The 17,366-nt window shown below is 53.6% G+C and overlaps 1 protein-coding gene across 1 annotated transcript in view; it reads right to left on the bottom strand.

Annotated features, from left to right (window-relative positions):
• CCNF (cyclin F) overlaps positions 1–17,366 on the bottom strand; it is a 60,748-nt gene that overhangs the window by 42,832 nt on the left and 550 nt on the right. The gene's annotated exons all lie outside the window — the stretch shown is intronic.

Genomic DNA, 17,366 nt, shown 5'->3' with positions numbered 1-17,366 from the left:
AATCTACCCTCTTTTAGTTTAAAACCATTACCCCTTGTGCTATTGCTACAGTCCCCTACAGGACTAAAAAGTCCCTCCCCATCTTTCTTATAAGCCCCTTTAAGTATTGAAAGGCTGCAGTAAGGTCCCCCCGGAGCCTTCTCTTCTCCAGGCTGAACAACCCCAACTCTCTCAGCCTTTCCTCATAGGAGAGGTGTTCCATCCCCCTGATCATTTTTGTGACCCTCCTCTGGACCTGCTCCAACAGGTCCGTGTCTTTCCTGTGCTGAGGGCTCCAGAGCTGGACGCAGTGCTGCAGGGGGGTCTCACCAGAGCAGGGTAGAGGGGCAGAATCACCTCCCTCGACCTGCTGGCCACATTTAGTTCAGCCTTGAGTCTCTGACACTTTTGCAGATTCCTAATTCCTCTCCTTGTCACACCACGGATATACGGCCACGTGCTGGTTTTCTGCGTGCCAAAAGCCTTGAAGGCATCTGGCTCCACAGTCCCCCCTTCATACCCGCACAGGATCCGCCTCTGCCTGTGCTGCCCTTGCCAACACCATGCCTGGGTGCCCCAGCGTGAAGCGGGGAAGTCTCCAGCACTCTCCTCTGGCAGCTGAGTGCTACGTGCCCTCTGCACCCCAGCTGCAGGCACGGTGAAGCCTCCGCAGCTTCTGCAAGAGACAGCTGGATCCAGAGGAACCAGCATCGCCCGGCACCCTTGGAGCAAGGTTGTGGTCCTGCCCGTCTGATGCATGTGGGTGGTGTGGGCAGCCACCTCTGCCAGAGCGAAGATCTGCCCAGCGTCTCCTCGGCGAGGGGAGAGAGGCTGTGAGCTGAAGCGAGGGGCGCCGAAGCCTGGCAGCCGGGCGGCTGGAGCTGCAAGGGCATCTGCAAAAGTCGGCAACAGAGCATCGACGCTGCAGGGGAGCGCTGGCCTGGGCACTGGGCAGCGGAGCACCGGATACATTGATGAGCTGGGTTATGCTGGTGACTCACAGTCACTGTCTGTACCTGGCAGTGACTCAGCTCTCGCTTCTCTGATGTGACACAAGCTGTAATAAAATCCCGGCTTGTTTGTCGAGAGGCTTTTTTTACCCTGCTTCCCACCCCCACTGCAGGGTTAAGGACATCGTTTACCAGTACGGCAGCAGCCGTCACAACAACAAGGCTACATACAGAATTAAAAGCCTATTGGGAGCTTCCTGTCTGCTGGCCAAGGATCTGGAGGCTACAAGGCCAAAGGTTAGAGTGAGGCATGGTTAAAATGCCATTAAATGAGAACTGGTCCAGACCCTGCTGAGTCTGGGATCATGCCTCTGTGTGCGCGGCAGGGAGGGAAAGCCCCATTCCTCCCTTCGCAGCTCAAATCTGCAGCCAGGTCTGGCTGAAGAATAAGCAACGCACCCCTGGCCGGAGACAAACTGCTGGATTATCCCTGAGGTTTTGCAGTGGAGAGCATGCTGCCGCCTTCGCTGAGCACTGCCAGCCTCCCAGAAGGGCTCATGTGGTCTCTTCCAGCTGTTTTCCGGGAGCTCCTGACTCTAAAGGTTGACATTTCTGCCGCGGGCTTTGGCTTGCTCCGTCCCTCTCCCCAGAGCTCTCTGTCACCTCCTGAGCCACTCTTCAGCCTTTCAAGGACCCGCTCCTCTGGGCTGATGGGCGTGCTGGGCTTTCCTGCTCTCACTCCCAGACAGCGTTCTGACCTCTTCGGGGAGGAAATCCCTTTTCTCCCACCACTTTCTCCTTCACAGCTCTCCTCTTCCTCACATCACAATAAATTTCCACCTTTCCTGCACAAGCCTCAGTTTCTCTGACCATGGATGCTGCGTTCTCCGGATGGGATGCTCACCAGCATCTCAGCCAGACGTAAGGTCCACCCTGGAGCAGAAGATGTGGTCTTGGAGATACCCACTTTGGATGCAAAACAAACTAGTGATTTTTACTGTGTGCCCACAAAATGCTGCTGTGCTCCTCTTCCACAGTGCCTGTGGCTGAAAGCGGGTCCTACTTGGAGGATGCAAAATGTTAATGTCCCAGAGAAACTCCTCCAGGGAGTTTCTACTCCAACAGAGCAACTCTGAGAAAATCCCACTGCACAGCCTCTTCCTGCAGATAGTCCCACAGGAGATGGTGTAGATCATTGTACTTAAAAAATAAATGCTACTGATGTATCTCCTAGGAGCTGTAGGAGCGGGCCTGAAGCATGCTGCACAGCACACGATATAGCCACGGAACAGGATGATGGTCCCATCCCAAGGGCTTCCCATCAAAATCGACCACCAGGTGCAGCCTATGGAGAGAGGGAGTAAGAAACAGCAAGGAGACGGTCCGGATCAGCACGTGCAGCTTTTCAGCAGCTGTGTCCATCTGTGTGTCTTGTAGGCGATGCAAGAAAGGCAAGCATTGAGAAAAGATCTGAAGAATGACGGGACGGGTTTATACAGGGACCTTCTCCAGAGCAAGGGGAATAAAAAGTCCTATAATTGTTTCCACTAAAGCACGTGTCCCTTACTAGAAAGCCCTGAATGTGTCTCTGTATCCAGAAGCAGTCTGGATACAGAAATAAGAGTTCCCGTGACCGTGTGCAGTGACAAAAGCTCTGCTGCTCCCGTGCAGCAGCCCCAGCTCCTCCACCCGACCCAGCTCTTCTGCCTGCTGCCCACACGGGCAGCACTCGGGAGTGCCTCTCGGTGAGGCCCTCTGTTTAACACTTGCCATCTCTCCCCCTGAAGGTCAGTCCAAGGCTTTTTTGGACGTGATGTTTTGAAAATAGCCCTCAGATTGATGACATCTCTTTGCCCTATTTTTATCTCCTGTTTATAGGGCCAAGGCTGTTCATTGCTTCATCCTCCTCTGTCCCTCTTCTACATACGTCCACTTTTGATGTTTTATTACCCCATTTATAAATAATTTAGCCTATATTTTTTGCTCAAAAGGTGGTCAGAGAGTCCAGTCCCTTCTTAACCTTTTCAGTGCTGCTTCCTTTGTAGTTAGGACCCTGTCCCTTAATATTAGGGTTAATGCATCCTTAGAGGGTGAGCAGACAGCCGCGTGTAGCCACGTTAGCACATCTTAAGGTCCTATCCCTCAGCCAAGCAAGGTGCTGGAAATGCAAAGAGCAATAGGTTAGCTTTAACCCTGGTGCTGTTCTGTTCCCTGCCAAGCTGCCTGACATTAAACTCTCTCGGCTGGCTCCCGGGGCGGAGGGCAGTGTGTGTACAATCAGCGACTGGACCTTCCTTGAGATGTACCAGCTTCTTAATGCAGGTTAACTTGATTGCTTGCAATCACCTTTCTGTAGCTTTGGTGAGCTGAGTTTGGTGAAGCGCCTCTCCTCATCAGCTTGCAGTCGCAGACTCTTCACAAGGTTCCTCTTTAGTTCAGATTGCAAAATTTCCTTTGGTCCTGCTGTGGAGTTGCTCTACGCATGCACAGTGGACGTGTTTTCCAGATATCTACCGGCCCCGATGGAGCTACTCTTCCAACATACTCCAGATGTCCAGAAAACCCAGACAAGTTTGCAGAGGGACCTGGACAGGCTGGATCGATGGGCCCAGGCCAACTGTATGAGGTTCAACAAGGACAAGTGCCGGGTCCTGCACTTCGGCCACAACAACCCCATGCAGCGCTACAGGCTTGGGGAAGAGTGGCTGGAAAGCTGCCTGTCGGAAAAGGACCTGGGGGTGTTGGTCGACAGCCGGCTGAACATGAGCCGGCAGTGTGCCCAGGCGGCCAAGAAGGCCAATGGCATCCTGGCCTGTATCAGAAATAGTGTGGCCAGCAGGAGTAGGGAAGTGATTGTGCCCCTGTACTCGGCCCTGGTGAGGCCGCACCTCGAATACTGTGTTCAGTTTTGGGCCCCTCACTACAAGAAGGACGTTGAGGTGCTGGAGCGTGTCCAGAGAAGGGCAACGAGGCTGGTGAGGGGTCTGGAGAACAAGTCTGATGAGGAGCGGCTGAGGGAACTGGGGTTGTTCAGCCTGGAGAAAAGGAGGCTGAGGGGAGACCTCATCGCTCTCTACAACTCCCTGAGAGGAGGTTGTAGCGCGGTGGGTGTTGGTCTTTTCTCTGAAGTAACAAGCGATAGGACGAGAGGAAATGGCCTCAAGTTGCGCCAGGGGAGGTTTAGATTGGACGTGAGGAAAAATGTCTTTACTGAAAGAGCGGTTAAACATTGGACCAGGCTGCCCAGGGAAGTGGTGGAGTCCCCATCCCTGGAGGTATTTAAAAGACGTGTAGATGAGGCGCTTAGGGACATGGTTTAGTGGGCATGGTGGTGTTGGGTTGACGGTTGGACTCGATGATCTTAGAGGTCTTTTCCAACCTCAATGATTCTATGATTCTAAGTGCCCCAACGTACCTGATTCCAACAAATTCCTAACTGGAAAAAGAGCAGGTGCTTGCGCAACTCTGGCTGCAAGCAGCCCTGTGTACAGGGATGAATTTGGCATGCAGGTACGCTTTTCAGTGGTAGTAGGCTACGTCTCACAGCAAAATGGATCTGTTGTTATTCTAGATCAAATCTGGAAGAAAAGCAATCATTCCAGGCTGGCCTTCAAGTAGGAGGTTCTCCTCTGGACAAAACATACTGACTTCATGTTTGTGTGTATTCTTTTCTCATCCTTCCCTAGTGAGTCACTCTTTCCGGATTTGTTGCTGGTGTCTCCTGCCGTGGATGCCAGACACTTCAGATGGCAAATGTAAGTTGCTGCCTGGATGTGGGTTCAGACTTCAGTTTAGGGACGCCTTTAAATCCTTTCTGTGCATGAGATTACTAGCTTTTTCCTATTCTTCTTGCAGTAAATATGAAAATCCTCTTTCTTTGTAGTGGCACTATGATGTTTGGACTAAACCGATTGGATTTAAGACTGTGCGATGACCCAGCACTAAGAGGTTTTCACTGGTCAGTTCTAAAAAGCCTTTAGCAAAAGACATTCAGCTTCTATATGTTCTGCCACTGAAGGCACGTTCCTGCTTCCGTAAAGGTCTTCAAAAAAGGGAGACAGAAAAAAGCTATAGACAACAGAAGTGTTGCGAAGAAGATCGCTGTACTCTGTTGTCTCCTAATGAATGAGCGGAAGGGAGATCAGTGAAGCTGGAAGGCATGAAATGTAAAACTGATTAAAACAGTCTCACGACATCCAGCTACGCTCACTCCATTCTCTGCCGTGTGTTACCGCAGGAGGTAATATTCAGCAGAAGCCCCCCCAAAAATAGGGCTGACCTTTACATGGAAGAGATGCAGTGGCGCTGCAGGACTTCCACAGCGCGGGGGCGCTGCGGCCCTCCCCCAGCCAACAGCAAGTTTTAAAACTTTTCATTTCTTCCTGGGCGCAAAACGCCTCAGAGGCTCTGGGGTTATCCCAGGAAGAGGGGGAGGTTGTAGGCTGGGGAGACACAGGAGAGCGAGTGGCACGGGGGTAAACCGCTCGAGCGTGCCTCCAGATCTCAGCTTTACTCAGTGGCTGAAACTTTTAAATGTGTCTCAAAGTATCAGAAATCTCTGGCAGACATCCTCAGAGGCTGTATTTTAGCTCCCGTGCTTGGTGCCGGCATCTCATGGCTGGTTTAATTTGAGAACTTCTCTGCTGGCTCAGGAAGCGCTTGCTGGGAGAAGCATGCGCACGCTCCGCGGCTGAACATGAGCGTCCAAACACAGACCGAGCTGGCCGGTCTGGGCAGCCGTGGCACTGCCTACACACCTCACGTAAGGAGCTCGGGCAGGCTCTGCGCACTGATGTGGAGCGAAGCTGGCACCCGCGGGCGCGCTGCTGCGCGGAGCCCAAGGCAGAAAGCAGGGGTGCACATCGTGCCTTGGGGAGCTGCCTAAGTGGGACCTGCCACTGCTTTTGTGACTCTCGGGTCACATCCCCCGATATTGCCACAAGTGTTACACATCTCCTGGGGAGAGGAGCCCCACGAGACCGTCCTGACTGGCTCAGCGCCATCCAGCCAAGCAATATCCCTCCCACTCCTGCTCACCCCCTCCAGGTTTCCCGTCACCCCAGGAGACGTCAGGGGAACAGCATAAGCCACCCCAGTTCAGGGCAGCCCTGCAGCTGCTCTGCGCTGACTGTACTGCAAGCACAGTGGGATTTGATCACGACGGTGAGGCTCATGACTCCTCCTCATGATCCTGTTCCATGCCGATAAGGTCTGGTCCAAAAATGACATGCTTATTTTTAATGGCTTTAATAAATTTTAGCCCACAAGAAAGGCAGCCATGAGTGGATTCAAACAGATCCTTCCTAAAAAATGCCATCCATCACCAGGTCTCCTGGCCTGTCCTGGAATTGTCTTCATATTGTACAAGGCTGGCCATCCATTTTAAGAAGTGGTAGTGTGACATTGCTCTTAGCTCCTGCATTAAGGACTCCCACAGCTCAGAAAACTTGGAATACCAAACCAAAGAAACCAGTTTTCGTCCTTAATTTCTAACTCCAGAAGTGCCTATGTTCAGAAAAGCCAGAGCAAGTTAAGTGAAGGCAATGTAGTAAGGGGTCATGCTGCTTCGTAGCATTTGGTTATTTTTATTACAGATTGGTCAAGTGCCTTGAAAACCCACCCACACGAGCAGTGACCAGCCTGACAATGTTTTCCCTGCAGGTCCCCTTGGGTTTGGCGACACGCACATGGCAGACCTGGTTTTGTGCATCCCACCTGCGGGAGAAGGAGAAGCCGCTCGCCAGGGTGGCTCTGTGGGTTGGCTTTCCCCTGGTCTCTGCTCCCACCGTGGCCTCCCCATGACGTAAATATCCAACTATCAAAACCCAAATGACATAAAAATGCAGTGATGATGTTTTAGAAATGCCAGCTGGGTCCTCTTAGGTTTATGCCATGGGTGCTTCATTCCTCCAGTCTCCTCTACGGTCGCTACATCCCCGTGGGACCCCACGTGCCATGATGCACTGAGGCTTGTGCGAAGCATCAGGGCAGATGCAGTCCCACCAGCCAGCCCAGCTCTCTGGGAGAGGACAGACACATGGACGGCAGGGATGTGATGCGGTACTGCTGTGGAATTTCCAGTTATCTGTGTTTGTTCACCTACTATGCCCCCAAAATTTTTGGTCAAACTGAAAATCTCAATGTAAAGATTTGGTAAGCGGGAGTATTTTTTTGATGCTGAAAAGTCAACACTTTGAGTGAAGAACAGACTTTGCAAGATTTCTTGTCCGCTTTATCCTAGCAGGATCCCTGCTCCTCGGTGGGGTAGGCTGTGAACTAACCCAGTTCGGGCTTGATTCAGGGAACAGCTTAAGAACATGTAAAACTCTCAACAACTTCAGATCCATTCTTAGCTCTGGCAAAACATTTCAGCATATGGTCTTGAACACATGCTTAAAATAAATCCCACGGAAGTGCTTTACCAAGCTGGGGCACTACCATGAGCCACTGTCTACAACCTGCAAGATACGCAAGTTCAGCCTTTATGGGGCACTTTTTAAAGTCCAGCAGAAGCAGAGATTGCAAACAAAAGCTAATCAAGAGTAAAACCAGGCAGCAAAAAATGACCCACGTGGCACGAGCTGGAGCCACGGTACTGTTAACCGAGATGAGTTTTGCTGGGTTATGGCGTGGCTTATGCTTTTCTTTCTCAAAAGTGCCTGCCGGGTGCCCTGTGAAGAATAATCATAACAGCTCTGCATAATGAACAACCAGAGCAAACTTTTCCATCAGTGAGTGCCCTGTGCGAAACCTAATCGCTGAGCCGGCTCCGCAGGTTTTCTGCTAGGCAGCTCTTCAAGAAAACGTCCTCAGGACAGAGGGCTCTGAGTAGAACAGTGATTTTGCTGTGAACAGAACAAGGAAATTACAAAGTCCCGAGAATGTCGTCGCAGAGAGACCCAGTGCAAAGAGCTGCCGCGGTTTTGCTTCGCAGGGTGCTGGGTGCAAGAAGCGGTGAGGATGGCGTGGCTCTGCAGGGCTGGAGGAGGGACCACAGAGCATCGCTAGTGCGCGGCGGGGACAGCATCCACCAAGAGGTGCCTTTAAAAGCCTCCGTGACATCTCAACAGGAAAGAACAAACTCACAGGTGTAGTTTCATTTTTGACTTTCTAAGTGGAATGCTGCAAAACGGAGAGTTTAAAAAAATTAAATATAATGTAAGAAGTACTTTTAAAGAAGTACTTATAAAGAATTATTTTTAAAGAAGTGTCGCTGCCTTGATCTTATTGAGTTCGAGGAAATTCGCCCAGTGAGAAATGCGGGTGAGAGCTCTACAGCCCTGGCAGCGTTAGCAAATGCCACTTCAGTTTGAACAAAACCTCACTGCTCGTCTCTCTTTTTTTCAGCCATCGTGATTTTCCCTGACTCCCCGGTTATTATCTCCTCTCAGAAGGCTGAAAACAACCTGTGTTTTCCACCAGCCGCTGTGCTGTCTCCTGCTAGACCAGCTTTTGCCGTCCTTTCTCCTGCCGCTCTCCTGGAGGACCACACTTGTTCCTTTACAGTCCTACCGAGTGGCATCTTTTCCAGAGGGATGCCCGCAGCAGCAAGCCCCAGAAAAACCTATTACTTGCTGACAGGTGCTACAAAGTTTCCCGAAACACCCTCACTGCCTGCAAATCCCACCATTTTAACTGTCTCCAAGTTGGCTACCATTAAATAGCTGTGGGTTTGCTTGGATTTTTAACATACTTCAGAGTGTGCTTGATACTGTGCTATGACTTAGTGGAGGTAGGTCAAATTTTTGACCTAATGTACTAGTTCTTTTAAATATGAAAGTGAGATTTTACTCCGTACTTGTAGCTTGGAGTGCAGGAGGAGCTCTCTGTCAGCGCGACAGGACGGAGAGGCGCCGCAGCCGCCCGCACCTCTAATGGAAACTGATTTTAGTCCAGCAGAAAGCCATAATGGTGTAATAGTCTCTGGCATTTTACCTTGATAATGTCACAGTATTTATAGCCTTTTTAATACATTTCATGGCATAATGCTGTTTCGTACCTGTTTTTCACAAGATCAATGAGAGAGAACGATAACCTTTTGTAACTTTCTTCCACCTCCACAAGCTGCATATGCACGGATTCAGGAAAAATGCGTTTTGCATCTTGCCGGGTGGGAAGCCCAGCCCCAGCGCAGTGCAGGGCAGTCGTCGTGATCGCAAGGAGGAGAGGGCGGTGGGGAGCACGCGGGTGTCTTATCCTGCTGCATCTCAGCCATCCCGTATTGGAGCATCTTCCTTCCTCCCACCGCGTCTGAGCGCGCTTGCGGAGGCTTCGTCCTCAGCACTGCTCGCTGGGCACCAGCGTCTTTTCATTTTCAGTAAAAAGACAGCAGAATTCCATCTTAAAATTAGAAGTCAGCATCCCATGGATGGTTTAGCTGCATCCTGGATGTCCAAAGCGCCGTGCCTTTCAGTCCGCCTCGGTGGCTCGATCTGTGCATAGCACAGTCTGTATGTATTTGTTAGATGGGCTTTAATGTAATTGCTAACTGTCGGGATTAGCAGCCGTGCGTAGCTTCTCCCTGGTCTCAAAGGGCTGTCAGGGCAAGGCGGGTGACTGATGCACAGCCAGCAAAATGGAAAAAAAAGGAAACGTGGGCAGGAAGGTCATGGGGGAGTTTATAAAAGGTAATGGAGCCCGTGGGTCTCATTCTTGGAATGAAAAGAGGGGGTTTTATAATGAGTCGAGTGCTCTGGGGGGGAGCCCGTGTCTCACCTGCGGGCCGTGCATCCCACCAGCTCCCTTCACAGCCGCGAGTCTGCCTGCGCTCAGCGGCGAGGGCTTCGCAGCGATCCCCCCCCATCCTCCTCCGGCAGCAGGATCCCAGCCCAGCGGAAGGAGCCACCTGTCCCCGGCGAGGCCCCGCGGCGGCGCGTGACGCCAACCGCTCCTGCCCATCTGCTCCTGCCGCGCCGGCGCCTCACCGCCGGTGGGACAGAGGGTGGGGTGGGATGGTGGGGGCTGGCGTCTCCTCCATCTGCACTGAAGGAAGGAGAGGTTTGCCCCTGCCACTTACGACCCGGCAGGCTCTGGCTGCCGGCTGGGCAACGCTGTGGGATGCTGCCAGGTGTGTCCCAGGCAGCTGCTGAGCACGGCAAAGTCCATCCTCGCTGTCTGATGCCATCCCGGCTCAGGCGCGGGCCGGCTTCCAGTACACCCCAGGCGCTTCAGCACAGGTCCAAGTACATTCACATCCACCACCTGCATGGACAGGCACCTTGTGTCTGGGCTGAACTTGGCCTCTCTGATCCTGTACAGGCACCAGCTGCTCAACGCACAGAAGGGCTGAGCTCAAGCCTCAGCTCTGCAAATACCGTGTGGAAAATGGGATCAAATCACGGGGTTTCTGTCCCTCAGTTCCCTTCTGCCAGGGGAAGAAAATACTCCCCTGTTTCCTCCGCAGCATGAGCATCTGCAGGCAGGGTGCCTGACCATGGGTGAGTCTCTGGGCACCACTCCAATAACCTTACTGGCAGCAAAGACATTTATAATGGATTTTTTTTGTTCAGTCTTGTGGTAAAACCTGCATTGTTTTTAACCCCGGGTTGTGGCACTTGCCATCCAGTGTCACCGGAGTTTTGCTCCTGGGAGCTGACGGAACATGCCACACGTTGTAAAGATGCTGTTTTTGCAAGGAGGCTGAGCTGTTCATTTAAGACATGCTCTGATGCCATGGTGACAAACCAGGTTAATAAACTCCGGGCTGATACAGGAGATAGATACCTTCGAGCTGGCTGCACAGCTGGCCTTTTCCAGGTCTCCGAAGTGGTTTCTGAACTCAGTTTGCATATGGTGACGCAGGGAGAAAGCTGCCTTCCCCCAGCATTGCTCCAGGGAGGGATTAGCACTGGTTGAGAAACTTCGGTGGTAACATATGGGAGCCCAGGGATAGTTTTGACTCATGGTATTTCAAACCTGAACCAGGGGAGTGGGGCGATGCCGGCACATCTGCTGGGGCAGGGCAATACCCAAAGTGTGTAGGAAATCGTGCAGTGGTGGCTCTTGCTGGGGACCCACAACTGGCTCCAGCCTTCCCATAGCAGCAGCTTCACCCGATGGATGGAAAGGGGAAAGGGCAAGTGCTCAGAGTCCCATCAAATGATCCAAAGGGGGGCAAAGAGCTGGAAAAGGTTTTTCCCATCAAAGCGTGGTGGTTACACTGCTACAAGGCAGAGGCACAGCGAATCCCAGCATTGTGCCGGAGACCACAGCTCGCTGAATGATTGCGGGGCTGCCACCACTCCAGGTCCGACCTAATGCACAGAAAAGCAGCCTGCGATGAAGATGAGATCTGGGTGGGATCTCAGGAGATCATCTAGCCCTGCAAGATCTCCAATGCTCCAAGCCCCATCGCCTCCCCTGGGGTCCCACCTGGGTGTCTCACGCCCTTGGTAGGGGCTGCCCTGGGGACAGCAGGAGACGTTGGGGAGAAACAGGATCCGAGATGCACATGGTTCACCAAAAACCAGGAGAATAAACAGCAAAACCAGGCGTGAAGCGTGCTCAGCAGCAGGTCTGGAAATGCTGCTAAATGTGTTAGCTCTTAGGTGGGTAAACAGGAGGGGCAGAGGCCAGCTGTCCCCTGACAGCTGGGCTGGGACCAAGAGGACTGCCAGCAACCCCTTCCCTGCCGGCACTCACACAGCACCCGCTCCGGGCAGCCGTGGGCATGGTGTGCAAGTCCACTGCCTGGTGCCCTGAAGATGGCATCTACCAGCAAAAGGACACCGAAGCAGACAGATGAAGGATGCCGGTGTGACCAGACCCCGTGTGCTTTCTCAGGTGTCCTTCCCCAGCCAGGGTACGCCGGAGCAAACAGCGGCCTCTCCCCCAGGCCTTGGCCTGAAAGCAGGTTGTGATGAGCAGAAGGTGGCACGCAGGAGCAGACACTGCACGTGGCACTAAGGAACTGGCTTAATCTGAAGGTAATGTTCCCTCAGGTTAGTCTTTGCATTTGGTGGGAGTCCTACCTCCCTACCCACCTCCAGCCAGGAGCGCCTGGCTGGGCCTCGTTGGAGGAGGACACGGGCTGAGACGTTTGTTTTTGACAATCTCTGGATAGCAAAAGGACAGGAGGGGCTCATGTGTCCAAGCAAACCTTGCAGCAGCTTTGGCCTTTGAACATCACCAGCATCTTTGTTGCAAACGAGCCCCCCATTTCTCTGCAATGCATTTTATGCTGCAAGATCTCCGACATCCTTCTGAACCTTATTGTCCTCAATGTGTGTAAAAACCCCGGGGGAAGACGGTATAAACCCAAATCAGGGCTCAAGCAAGCAGCCGCGAGAGGACCTGAACCAGCCCTTGAAGGTGAGCGGTGGCCTCACCCCTCGCTCCACCCGGCAGTCCCCACTCGCACCCCCCAGACCTCCCCCTCCCCTCCTGCAGTGGTGACGGGGACCTTGCCAGGGCCACGAGGACCTTCCTCGGGGCTGCTGGAGCACTGCTGAGTGCTGCAGCTTCATTTTTGGGGAGGGGGACCCCAAATTTAAGATATGGCCGTATTTGAGTCACGGCACCGAGACTTGCTCAGGGTTTCCAGGAGAAGCTGTAACTGGCTGGGACATCCCTGCGGCATGGAAACAGGGCTGGTGTGCAACGATATTTCTGTGACAGTAAGTCCTCCAAGCACACAGACTTCAGCAGCAACTGCATTTATTTGGTAAAAACCTTCCTGTAAGAGCAAAATATTCTGTAATTGTCCATTTGGGGCTTCCTAAACCAATGTTAGAGCAACCCCCCCGGGGAGGGGGATGCTGGGTTAGATGGTCTATTGGTGATTTTCATGTTTCCAAAAGTCTGCTCCCAATGTTGACTCGGTGCCTGGCATTCAGCCCCTTGTCCTTGCCCTCGGAAGACAGAGCTTTCCACGCACAGCTAGGGAAAAAAGCTGTTAAAATTTCCATTTGCGTCCCTGCAAAAAAAATAACTGTAAGGGGAGTAAATAAATCAGTTTATTAGCAGTGAATTCAGCCCAGCTGCCCAGGAGTTACTCATTATTTTGCTGGCAGCTTTGGACTGGAGCCAAGTAGCCATGCCTGGCCATTCCCGCACCTCCCTGCGCACGTGGGCTTGTTTTTAAAGTGCAGGGAACGGTGCCGAGCGCTGTTTCGCTGCAGTGATTTTGGGTAGGGATGAATGTCTCAGGCTGTGCAGGCTTCTCTGCTCCTTGCTGGGATAACGAGACCCTTGCTAGCGCGTCAGGCTGGGCTGTGAGCTGTGCAGGACAACGGCTCACCTGGACCTCTGCTTCTGGCTGGGAGAGCAGCTTTGCTTCTCTTACCCAGGAATTTCCAGGCCCAGCTGACACCTGGAGAAGCAGCAAAAATAAATGTGTTTTTAAATCTGTATGGGCTTGTTTAGGAAGCTGGAACGTGTCTTTTTTTAGGGTGCCCAGGTGCAGCAGAGACACGCAGTCATGCACGGGCAAGGGTCGCCTCTTCCTCTGGCCGCAGCTGGTCCCCGGCACCTGCGCTCACCAGGAGAGCCGGCAGCACCACCGGGAGCGGGGGACACAGCACATCCCCAGCCGATGGCATGTGTGTGGACCTCTGGTGAATGCCCCAGCCCAAAATCTTGTCCCCTTGTCTAGCCGATGGCATGTGTGTGGACCTCTGGTGCACGCCCCAGCCCAAAATCTTGTCCCCTTGTCCGGGAGCTGGCTGGCCAGGTCCTTCCCCGCTGCACCGGCCATGCTGGGGGAAGAGCAGAGCGGGCAGAACTGCAGGTCCCACGCCCCACGGAAAAGGCGAATGGGCCTCGTCTCTGCACCCACCCCGATATCCAAATGGTGCGTGAAGGCAGGGGATGTCCTCCATCACAGGGAAACTCGGCAGGCACCTGGCCTCCGTGTTAGACTCAGCTCTGCCACCAGCCACCTTGCTGGCAAGGCGATGTTGTTACGGTTCCGTTCCTCCATCAGATGTGCTGGGGTCCTGTGGCAGCTGGGAAAAATGGTCCCTCTCCAACTGTCCCTCTGTCACTGTGCCTCTGAAGGGCTCGAGTCTAAAGTATCCGCAAAATGGAGTGGGAAATAGGAGTTCCCACTGTCCCAGTGAGGACTGGAGACTGGGTACCCTGGGGAGACTTGAGCTCGGAGCCTGGTCTCGCACGGGGAGCTCCATCTCCAGCTTGTGCAGCTAAACCCAGGCAGCAGGAGGGGACCAACATGCCAGCTAAGATGATAAGGAACTAATGTCAGATTTATTTTAGGGATGAATATTTTTATTTCTAAGTTTCCCCTTTGTAACTGTTCCCAATCTGGTAGCAATGACTTCTAACCCTTTGCTTTGGTGCAACAAAACCTGCGCTTTTCCTTTTCAGCCTGTTTAGCGTTGAAAGTGGGTTTGGGTGGATCTGGCAGAAACAGTGCACATCACTGTCACAAAAGCTGAATATGTTAATGGGGATGAATTGTTGTTATGGAGAAAGCCTTGGAGAGGCTGTCACTGGAGGCAAGTTTAGAGTCCTTAGAATAAGGGAATATTCCCATTAGGCTGGAAGAGCAGCCTCTGACGGGGGGTGTTGGTGCAATGCAAGGGGCAGGTCATATGGAGGCGTGACTTTGGGAAGCAGGCGGCTTGGCACAGCCTTTGAACCATCTTTCCTCCCCGAATAACGCCTGCCAGGGGAGCAGGGGTCTCTGTCAGGGTGCAAGTCTCCAGCAAGCAGTGCTGTGTCGGGGCGGCACGGCCAGGCCAGGCTGGGGCTCCCCGCACGCACGGTGCCTGCAAGGGTAGGAAGCAAAGCAGACGAAGACTGGTGTTCGGGTGAGCTTTACAGGTTTATTAATTTTGGTTCTGTTCGCCTAGAAAAGGTAAAGAGCATCTCTTAGCCCCAGATTGCGATAAGACAGCTGCAGCGCTGCCTTCCCAGGGCCCTTCTCCTCTCCCAGGGACAGACGGATCTGGCTGGCCGTGCTGCAGCTGCGCGCTGAAAGCTCCTGCGCCGACACCTCACCCGCAGGGTTTGGGCAACAAGGCATCCGAGTGAGCCACCTTCCGCCGCCAAGGGCGCTCAGGTGGGAGACCCGGCCTTTCGCTCTGCTGCGAGCGCCCAGCGCTGAGGCACCCGGAGCGGAGGGGGACTGCTGGGCACTGCACCCCACGAAACCGCCTTGTGATGTGCAGTGGGATGCCCGGGTGGGATGTATGGGTGGGATGTATGAGTGGGATGCCTGGGTGGGATGCCCTCCAGAGCCTCCCCAGCTTGCACGGGGAAGGGAACAGCTATGGCCAGGAAGGTCCCACGCATCTGCAATGCCACCAGTGGGGACTTGAGGACAAGGGTGAGATGGTGGCGTTGTCTGCCAGCAAACAGAGAGCCATCGGCTCCATCCTGCACGCTGCCCGAGAAAGAGCAACATGGGGTGGTGCCAGCAGGGTGGCAAATTTCAGACATCCGGGTGCTCTGTGAGTGAGGACTGACTGTGTGGGTCCTTTTATCTTCTTCCTTCGGGTTTCTTTGCTGAACAGGGTGTAACTTTCCTGGTCATGTACTCCTCAGGCAAAAAAAATCACTCTGTGCTCTTCAAGGAGATGAATTTCTCTAGGACTTGCCCTTCAGCTAACACGTGCAGCGGCCACAGTCCCACAGGGAAACTCGACGGAGTCTGTCCACATAAATAAAACCCTTGCAGACAGCAGGAGGGATTTTGTGTGTGTGCATCTTACTACAGAAATCAAATCCGGTAAAGCTTTTAACAGAAATAAAAGAAAATATGAGCCTGCATAGGACTTTTTAGCCCAGGACTGGGCTGGGTCGGCACTCTGGCTTATCCAGGCTCTCTCTGGGATGGGCTTCACCTCACTGGGTAAGCACTGCCCTGCCGAGAGCTGCCCCGAGCAAGCTCTTTGGGAGCGGGAGGAGCGAGGCAATTCGGCACTGGGGAAACAGATTTCAAGATCAAAAATGGTACGACGTAACAGGGCCCGGTGCCAGTGATTTCGGGCTGGCCAGCAAGGCTTTCCTTGGGTGCACCCGGACAACCCATCCCTGCACCCTATTCAGACGGGGCTTGCTTTGCAGTGCTGGGGGAGAAGGGCTGAGCACTTTAAAAGCGAGCTAAATTTGGGCAGAATTAGGAGCGGGGCTGATGGCCCAGCCGGCAGCTTCGAGCAGTGGTGATGAGCAAGGTGAGAGCAGAGGAATTTGCAGGCAGCCGCAAACCTGTTTGCTGCAATACTTATAGCAAGAAGGAAATAAAAAATAAGACGTGATAATAGTAATAAAACTGAGCCGGCCCCTCAAACTCTCAACAGTCGGGTGCTTTGCTGAGCATCCCCCATGACACACACCGCTGAGCCCCCACGGTTGGAAACGACTGGTTTGCTCACCCCGAGATAGGCTGAAACCACGAACTTCAGATACACAAACACCCCGAAGTAACGATCAGGTTTACGAAGAACAGCCCAGGCTCGATGCCTGCTAAACTCATCACCCACTGCAGAGCTGGGCTGGCCTCCGTAACACCGCCCTGCCTCCTAATTGCTGGTGGAAGTAAAGCCTTGGTCAGAGCTGGGGCTGAAAGTGTCTCTGAACATCCCGAACTCCGTGGGGATTTGAACCTGACTTTTCAGGACCGGGACACCAAGTCGCAGTATCCCGGTATCCCAGCATCCTGGTATTCCAGGCACGGTGGCTCCGGGCCACACACGCTGTGGCAAGCAGCAGCTCCTGGGGCTTTCTCCCAGCTGCGGAGCATGATTTAATTACGGGGGCAGAACCAGCAGGGGCAGAGCTGCTGGGAGGGAGGGTGGCATGTGGCATGGCACGCTCGGGAGGGTCCTGGGCCCCCAGCTCCAGCGCGCTTGGTGCAAGCTTGGCTTTGCTCCCACGTGCCCCCGTTTGCGACTTTCGGCCTTATTCACTCTCTTCTGCTGTGCATAGAAAGCCTCCAGCTGCCAAGCAGCCAGGAGCGTGGCTGCTCTCTGTAGCTCTTGGCACGGCTGTCTGTCATGCAGGAGCCCAGAGGAGGGCTGGTTTCGGGAGGCCCCTCTGCGTGCAGGGCCAGCCGGGACAGGGGAGCAGCCCGGCTCTGCCACAGCCTCCGCGGCCAGACACGGAGCAGAGGTGCTGCTCCGAGAGCCTCCAGAGAGGGACCCCTGTGCTCACGTCTCACACTTATTTTTAGGGTAAAGAGCTCAAAGCTAAATTCAAAGAATGGGAGCAGGCACTTCGTTTCCAAAAAAGTGGTAAAAATGTATTTGCTCCTTTTTAACACAACTCCAGCTCCTTCTCCAGCAACAGACTTGCTTTCAGACTCCCACAGCTGGGGGAGGCCACTGCGAGCTCACAGCACCAGCCCCTTTTCCCCAGGCATCCCAGGCAGACGGACCCCCCCACAGAGGGGACCTGTCTCCCGGGACACCATCAGGCAGGCTCACCCGCACGGTGACGAAAAGAGCCCGATTTCCTCCTCCGCTTGCCATGCCACAC

Source organism: Aptenodytes forsteri, unplaced genomic scaffold (genome assembly GCF_000699145.1).
Source record: "Aptenodytes forsteri isolate BGI_AS27 unplaced genomic scaffold, ASM69914v1 Scaffold26, whole genome shotgun sequence".
NCBI lineage: Eukaryota > Metazoa > Chordata > Aves > Sphenisciformes > Spheniscidae > Aptenodytes > Aptenodytes forsteri.
This window is presented reverse-complemented; position numbering and strand designations above follow the sequence as displayed.